The 8,994-nt window shown below is 42.8% G+C and overlaps 1 long non-coding RNA gene across 1 annotated transcript; it reads left to right on the forward strand.

Annotated features, from left to right (window-relative positions):
- The first annotated feature begins 1,930 nt into the window (after positions 1–1,930).
- Positions 1,931–7,283, forward strand: LOC309340111. Its single transcript, XR_014155803.1, has 3 exons — positions 1,931–2,051; positions 3,465–3,585; positions 7,118–7,283. It is a non-coding gene; the product is annotated as an uncharacterized lncRNA (long non-coding RNA).
- The last annotated feature ends 1,711 nt before the right edge of the window (positions 7,284–8,994 follow it).

Below are 8,994 nucleotides of genomic sequence, written 5' to 3' on the forward strand. Positions count from 1 at the left end.
GGAGGATTCAATGAGAGTGTTCTGGCCATGATTCACTGTCCTCCATTTTCTCACAGAAAAGAGGGGTCCAAAGAATAACGGGCTTCTGCAGCCATTTTAAGTGAAGGGGAGATATGTAAGAGTCAACAAAAACGAAACAAAGGAGAGCAGCACCAGCTTCCAAAATCAACAAACCAAGTGAGCAAAAAAGGTGCCAAAAACTATTTATTGAAGAACTTCAAAATATTTGTTCTGCCTGATGTGCTTCGCATAAATGTAGTCAGCAGAGCACATTCCTCATGCAGTAGATATGAAATGACCTTTGCTTCTGATTATGAGTTACATTTTACTTAAAATGCTAGAGGCATAACAACCCTCTGGAGTGAAGTGATATGAAAATACTTGTTTTTAAAGTACCTTTTGAGGTTTATCTCACTTGGTTTGCTGGAAATGTGCAAGTCCCCATTTTGCAAGCCCCTGATATATACAGGTAGTGTGGCTGGATTTGTGAATATTAGCAAGAACACTCAGAAGTTCCTCTGGGCACAAATATCGAAGAATTAATGAATTTAAATGGGAAATAATGGAATTTGCTGGTTAGTTTGGCTGCATACGAAGGGTTAAATTGCATTCTCAGGACATGTATCTGTTGCACATGCATGCGCTTCACTGTACAATCAGGCTACAACAGGTAGTTATTAAAACATGAACTTTTGGGATTCCCAAAAAAGGGGAAGGGAGGAAAAGAAGGAAGAAGGGAGCAGGAGCAGGAGGGGGGAAATTGGGAGTCCAATCTGGAGGGAACCGCTGCCTCAGTCCTGGGCCTCGCCTCCCCTCCACTGTGCTCAGCCCAGCCCAGCCCAGCCCAGCTCCAGCCACCGCAGCCACTGCCAGCCCCTCACTGCCCGGCAGGTGGCTCCAGCAGAGGAGGGGACGGGGTGGGGGAAAGCGTTGGGAAGGAGGAGAGAGGCCAGGCAGGCAGGCAGGCCAGGCAATGTGATCCATGAATAGAGGAAACCACCAAAGCCCTTTTGACTCATGGAGCTGAGTTATCTATCCCTGTTCAATTTCAGGCTTCCTCATATTGCCCTGTAGGATACCCCCACTCATCTGACACAATCAGCACACAAAGAGCATGATTCAGACAGAGTTGTAATTGTAAACAAGGCGCTCTCTCTCTCTCTCTCTCTCTCTCTCTCTGCAATTGTAAATACTTATAACAAAACTGTGTTGTGCAAAACTGTGTTTAAGTTGTCCCTAAGCTCTTAGCAAATCTTGACTGGAGTGCAGGTACTAAACTGACCATGACCATGTGAGGACTTTGCCTCATCTACCTGGGATTCTGACTCCCCATAACCTCTTCCGTGTTCCTATGGAGTGTGCTCTAAATGTCAGGAATGTGGCAACTTGGTCTACAGGGCTGCAATCTGATGCTTTAAAATAGAAATTTGGATTCTGCAGTTGCAATGCTTTTGTAAGAACCTAAGAAGAACCCTGCTCAACATTCTGTTCTCACAGTCGCCACCCAGATGCTTATGGGAAACCCACAAGCACGGCATGAGCAGCACTCTTCTTCTTATGAAGTCCAGCAACTGTTTTCCAGAAGCATGGGGCCTCTGAGACTGGCCAGAACATATAGCCACTAATAGCGTTATCCTCTATGAATCTATCTAATCCCCTTTGGAAGCTGTACAACTTGGCGTCCATCACTACAGCTTGTGGCAGCATGTTCTATACTATAGTTTAATCATGTCCTTCATTCTGATATGCAGTTTTGATCCATTTGGCCAGGTTCACGATTATATTCATTTGGGCAGACGCACTATTTCCTACTGCAGCGACCTGTGACAAAAAGGAAAGCAAGACCTGTCGAGACCTTGACACTGTTGTGCCACCTAAACCCACAAAGGGTCTCTCCATGGGTTCAAGAACTGGAAAATATGGTTCAAAAGCAGTTCTGGGCAGTCCAACTTTGAGCCATAAGAGCCATTACTTCAACACATTGCTGACTTTCTGAGAAGAGCATGGGAGGGTTCCAGACAGAGCCAGTTCAAGCCATTTTACAGCCTGAGGTAAAAGGCAAGATGAAATACAAGATGGCTCCCTCCATTCAACATACAGAAGCCAACCAAACTGGCAATTGAACCTTACTTCAACACTGAAGTGAGCAACAGTGTCCTCCACTGCACCTGAGGGCAACAGGGCTAGCTTAGGGGTGCAGGTACACATATGGTACACATATGGTACACATAGCTCTGCCCTCCAAGACTTTGCCACCACTCCTTGCTCTCTCCCCTGCCCCCTCCCAGCATCTGCTGCCTGACTGGGCTGCCTCACTCTGCCTAATTGTAGGGCCAGACCAGGTTCCAGAGGGAAAAGATACCCACTTTCCTTAGAGTAGATTCTCCATTTCCAGTTAAGAGTTTCACTTTCTACCATTTTGCTAAATCTTCTGCATCTAGGTAGTACAGGGAGAAGGAAGGACGGCATTTTTGTGTAAAATTAAAACACTGGCTTTGATCTGGAAAACATGCTTCCTCCTGGCAAAGGTTGTCTGAAGTCCTGTTTATAGAACTGTTCTGCACAGCATCTGTCAGATTTTTCAAAACTACAAAATCTGACAGGAAACGCACTTAAACACACACAAACACAGGAGACAGAAATGACTTGAAGCTAATGTGACAGCAAGGATTGGACAGGTTTTTAATTGATCTTGACAGCTCTGACATCACTGCATGCCTGAAAGTGTGTTACTAATGGACTGAGTGGCAAGCAAAGTAGGTCATGAACCCTGGGGCTCTCCACTTGCGATAACAGAACACGCCCTTCCATGGATAGAAACGTATATGTGAGTGTGTTTGTGTTTCAGTATGTACACATATTGCAAACAAAAATATAAATTATGGATTGGATTCAGGCTAAGTTACTTCGATTGTTATTGAAATCAACAGGACTTAAAAGTCCTGACTTACAGTACTTGTCTCCGTTATTTCAAGGGGACCTAAGTTCAGCTGCCTCTGTCTGATTCCAAACCTATATATATATATATATATATATATATATATATATATATATCTGTTAGTTTAAGAACAGAATTAAGGCTATCTCACATTGGCTCAAGCGTCAGAAGGCCTGAAAGCTTGAAGCCAAGGCTGATGGCTGATGCCTTAACACAGTGGTGTCCAATATTTCCCCCAAAGCGGGCCAGATTTGATGAAGTGAAGGGCCGTGAAGGCCGACCAAAGTTGTTAACCTTTTTTGGGGGGATTGAAGCTGTTGAGGTTTTTTTGGGATTTTACCCTACCCCAGGAAATAAACTGCCACAGGGGCCAGATTAAACCGACCGGCGGGCTGGATTAGACCCCTGAAATGGACTTTGGACATGCCTGCATTAACAGCAGTGCCCCATGGTCAGGAATGCTGTTGTGAAGTGTCACAAGTTTCACTTGCTTACAACTTACCCATACTTTTGCTGGGTCTTTCAGGTCCAAACCCACATGAGGAGGATGGAGTGCTTGGGACCAGCAAAGATTCCCCACACTGTCCTGGCCTTGTATTGTGTTATGAAGCACCTGAGCCTTACTTTATTGCTGGAGAAATTATCCAGTGGGTTGAACTATGTCTCTTTGTTGCTTACCTTCTGGGGGGGACCACACAAACAAGTCATAAGCTGCACGATTGTGGTGTGAGAGTACAGTGGTATAGCTGCATCTTCTCTGAAGGTATCTGAATAATGATACCCTTGGATCAATGGATCCGTGAGTGAGTGTTTGGATCTCAGGCCTCCAACCAAGCACAGCGTGGTCCACGCAGGGGCCTGCCCAGTGGCAGATCTTGGCGTCTGTCTCAAATTTCAGTGGTGTCCTGTGCATTGCCAAAAGCCAGCACCCCCCACAAATCGGCTCCCGTAGGACATCATAGTTGCAGTGCCTGCAGTTGCACCCCAGAAGCTCTGCACCCGGTGTGACCAAACCCGATGTGCTCCCCTAAATCCACCTTTGGATATTAGGTGTGGGGGCACCAGTCATAAGATGGGTATTCAGCTGCTCACTCAACAGTTGGAACAAACAGCTCACATTTCCAGCTCGGTTTAGCAATCAGTCTCTCTTCCGAACTCTGGGGATTGCAGCTCTGTGGGTGGAAAAGAGGTCTCCTGACAACTTTCAGCACCACAAGCTATAGTTCCCAGGATTCTCTGGGGGAAGCTCAAAGTGGGATGATACTGCTTTAAATGTGTAGTGCAAATGGGGCCCTGGACAGACCATAGGCCCATCTAATTCAATACTGCTGGCACAGACTGGGAGCAGTTTTCCAAGAAAGAGCCTTCCTAGCCGTATGTGGAGATGCTGGGAATTAAATGTGGCACCTTCTATGTGCAAAGCATGTGCTCTGCTGCTTGGGTATGGACCTCCTCCTCCAGCCCTTTCTGCTCTTGTTAACTGGGTAGTGAAGAAAGTTTCCCAGGTCACTCACTTAACAACATCCTCCCTTACATGTCACTGAAGTAACAGAACTTAATTCTAGGTACCTGGGCTAGGACAAGTTTGTGAACAGTTAGTACTGTTGGCTATTATTAACTAATGCACAAAAGAACATGCTTTATACAGTGGTACCTCGGGTTAAGTACTTAATTTGTTCCGGAGGTCCATTCTTAACCTGAAACTGTTCTTAACCTGAAGCACCACTTTAGCTAATGGGGCCTCCTGCTGCTGCCACGCCGCTGGAGCACGATTTCTGTTCTCATCCTGAAGCAAAGTTCTTAACCCAATGTAATATTTCTGGGTTAGCAGAGTCTGTAACCTGAAGCGTATGTAACCCGAGGTACCACTGTACTTCTTCCCAATGCCACCAATGCTAATGCCCAAATCTGCCATTTCCACTGACTTCAGTTTTCTCTTTCTTCCTCCTCCTCCTCCTCTTCTTCTTCTTCTTCATCATCATCTCCAAAGTAGCATTAACAGGGTTGGAGTGCACAAAGGAGCGGCCAGCCACTAATGTTTTATGAAACTCAGAGGCTTCTCTACCTATGCTGATTACTTGAGTTGCTTATTAGTGTTGCACCTGCTATAAATGGTACTGATGGCAAATTAGATGGAAAAACATGCAAATACCTTGCTAGCTTTCTGGTAAATTAGCATGCAAATGGCATAAAGGTGAATATAGCTTTGAGGAGAAATGCACTAACATCATTTGACTAATTACTGAAGCAGGGAAATAAAAAAGAACATAGATTTTGGCGAGGGGATTCCAGTAAACATCAATCTACCGATGCATCTCACTTTCATCAGTTCATCAGATAATGCAAAGCAAACAGCTTGTGATTTATTTTTTTGAAAAATGCTGGCGGTGATAGCCACCTGCAGCCTTTAGAGTCACAAAGCTTCCAGGAAACTTCAATTAATAGTTATTTACTTGAGGGTCCAGTCAGTTTTATTGCTTCCTGTTGATGCTGGCTTGGGTATTAATGATAAATGGTTGTGGGACCTTTGCTGAGCATCGAGGGAGGATCCTGGCCATAAGGAAGGACATTACTGGATAGCAATAAAGTGCTCTGTGGAATCTGGTTGAATTCTGCTTCTAGCTCCTTGTGGAAATACAATGCCTCAGCAGCTCTAAAGATCTCTTCTGTGGAAGTAACTCAGTTAACTCTTCTGCTGCTTCAGAAGAGAAGCTACTCCCCTCTACACACCCTAACCCTAACCCCATCTCCCTTCTGCCTAACATTAAAATTGACCTGAGTGCTCCCTTAAAAAAAGAAACAGGTCTTCCTCTCAAGAACAAACTTCAATCAAAAACATTTTCTAGACTACCTTTAGATTTTTGTCCACACAAAATATGCATACAATATTTACAAAATATGCATACAATATTTATAAATAATACAAAATATGCATACAATATTTACAAAAATCTAGAGAGCTGAAAAGATTTATCAGACACAGAAGAAGCATGAATCAGTCCTAGCAAGTGTTATTTTCTTCTAGAATATTGTTGCTGCTTATAACCTTATTTTCATTTATGAATTGCTCCCTATGAAGATTTTTGAAGCAATGCTTAAATAGGCTATGACCTTGTTATGGCTCTTGTGTGTTTAGCTTGCTTCACTACTGAACTATGGCTCTTCTCTTGTACATTATACAGAACTAAGAATTATCCAGTGTGGTGTAGTGGTTAAGAGCGGTAGTCTTGTAATCTGGTGAACCGGGTTCGCGTCTCCGCTCCTCCACATGCAGCTGCTGGGTGACCTTGGGCCAGTCACACTTCTTTGAAGTCTCTCAGCCCCACTCACCTCACAGAGTGTTTGTTGTGGGGGAGGAAGGGAAAGGAGAATGTTAGCCGCTTTGAGACTCCTTAAAAAGGGAGTGAAAGGCGGGATATCAAATCCAAACTCCTCTTCTTCTTCTATCCTTTTAAAACTCTTTTCCTTTCAATATCACCTTCAGGAGAAGGATTCCTTTATAGTTTTAGTATTGTCCCACTTACCCCCCTTTAATATTTTTTATCTATATGGCAGAAGAGGCATATTTCCCATTGGTAAAGAACCACGTTAGTGTGTAGGAGATAATTCAAATGTCTTGGATATAAATTATATTCAGAAGTATAATGTGTAATGGCTGCTCCTGGACTGAACCACTTCAGACTCTCGGTGGGGTAAATTGCAGCTTGAATGCTCCCACCACATCAGGCATTGCCTGTCTTTGGAAGCTACCATTTCCCCTCCCTGACAATTTGCTTTGTATTTAAATAGTATACTGTTGTTATACCTGGCTAGGTTTTTTATTCATTTCAAAACTGAGCAGACTGAACAACTGCACTTTGAAGTAAATTCAGTGCAACCTGCTCCTAGGTAAAGCTGTACAGAAATTTGGTGGTCAGATGGTTCAAGGAGCACATTTATGATGACACTCCATTCACCACAGCAAACAATTCACCTGAATTACATGCTGGTTAATTTGCATATTTTATCTGCTCCATCTTGCCCTAAACTATTGACACATCCACTTCCTCCAATATTTAGATTTCCTTGACTCCATGTCTAATATTGCACAGGGCTTTTCACCCTTTAGATCTTGCCATTTTCTCAGGGTCAATGCACTTACCATTTCAGGCTTGATAATTGTGATTATATTCCCCACAGGAGGTAAAAACAGAGAGACGCTTTGTCACACCAGCAACATCTACAAGAACAAAAGCCTGCAAACTGAATCTAGACAATATTACTTAAAGGCCATTTGCTTTTCACTGCTGATTTTTATATCATTCTCATTTAATAAATACAGTACAGTATTTGTCTTTTGCTCAGATCTTTGGTTTTTCTCCTCTCTTCATTTGAGTGCTAAATTTTAACGTTGAATTAAATACTTTTACCTTGTGACAAATGATGATGAATATGAATCCTTAACATATATACACACATACACATTTTTAAGTTTTAGTTGGGATTTGGAACAGGTAGTTGTTTATTTATTTTTCCTTGTAGAAGTGTCCCTAGTACATTTTAAGGCACGATTCAAATAAATTACAATCAAACAGAACCACTTGTAAATCATGGAGGGACTTAAATGTGTCCATACTTCAGAGGAAATAGAATACATAGGTATTTAAGGGAAGCCAGAAATATGTTGACAGACAGGCAGGGCAACACCTCGTTGATAGGGGTATCAAAATCATTAGGGCACTTTTGTAATGCATAGGAACATTTACATTTGGCACTCATGCACTACAAGCAGGAAGGGGAGAAATTTGATTCAGTTCACATTTAATGGCAAACCTAACTAATTTGCATTTCTTGAAATAATATACGAACTGAAACACATTTCTTCAAAACTCATACTGTTCTGAATTTTGCAATGCAGTTCCTCAGCCAAGTAATGTGTACCAAAAAAATTCACATATTAGGTAAAGTTTGCATAAAATGCATATATTGGTGAAAATTACATTTAAAAATGTATTACATATATATATATGGGGAAGTTGCTTCGCAAAAAACAACAATATGCCTATTAGGTAAAACTGCACACAAAATTGTATTTATTAGGAGAAAGTTTCACCAAATGCTAATGAACTGTAATTAGGACTTGCAAAAGAAATTGTAAGCTGATGTGGAAATGTAGAGAAATGAATTTCAGATGGGGGGACAACTGAGAAATGAAAGGAACTCTAGATTGACAGATTTGCCCATCCCTAACTATAAGACATCCTGATCACTGGAAAAGTCTGAGAAACTGAAAGGTATAAATATATGTCCCTCTAGGTGCTGGCTTTTTTGGGGGGGGGAGCTTTTAATTTGCCCCTTCTCTGCTTTCAACTCTTTCATCTTTGCCTGCTTCCTAATGGTGCATTTGACCCTTGCCTGTGTTTTCATGTTGTTGCTTAGTACAGTGTTGTGAGGCCCTTGTGCGTGAGCAGTTAAATCTGATCTGGTTTCGGAGATCAAAGCTCATTCACAGGGCCCTTGTGACAAGGTGCTGTTTTTAAACATTCTGAATTGGCAGCCCAGATTCAAGAGTGTTCATAGCTAAGCATTTCTCTGAGTGCTTTATCATTAACGCAAGCTGCTATTCAGTCCACCACCACTCAAAACACTTTAGGGACGAAGCTCAGATCAAGCTCTCCATATGGTGTTTAAGAGTTCCTACAGCGTGACACAATTTCCTAGGCTTCTACGCAGGAAGCAGTGTGCAAACCGTTCGCCTCCAACTATTATATCCTTACCTGTTTCACTGCATGTACACATAGTGCTCACATTGCTGCTGGGATACAGGACCCAAGTGTGGTTTTCCTTGGCAGATATGCCCAATAAAAGAGATGTGGGAGCATTCGTTACCAACATTGCTGCACCCGATGTGCATGCAATTTTCAATGCATGCAAGTGGAGGGAATTTGCCAGATTTGTTGTGCCTGAAAGTACTGAGGGAAACCAGTGGCCACCTCCAGTTTGACCTGCAACATACTGGTGGTAGGGCTGGCATCTGGAGTCAGTATTCTCTAGCACCTGCCAAGGCCTATGCTGTG

The sequence above is a fragment of the Podarcis erhardii genome (assembly GCF_964252035.2).
Source record: "Podarcis erhardii genome assembly, chromosome: 4".
Lineage (NCBI taxonomy): Eukaryota > Metazoa > Chordata > Lepidosauria > Squamata > Lacertidae > Podarcis > Podarcis erhardii.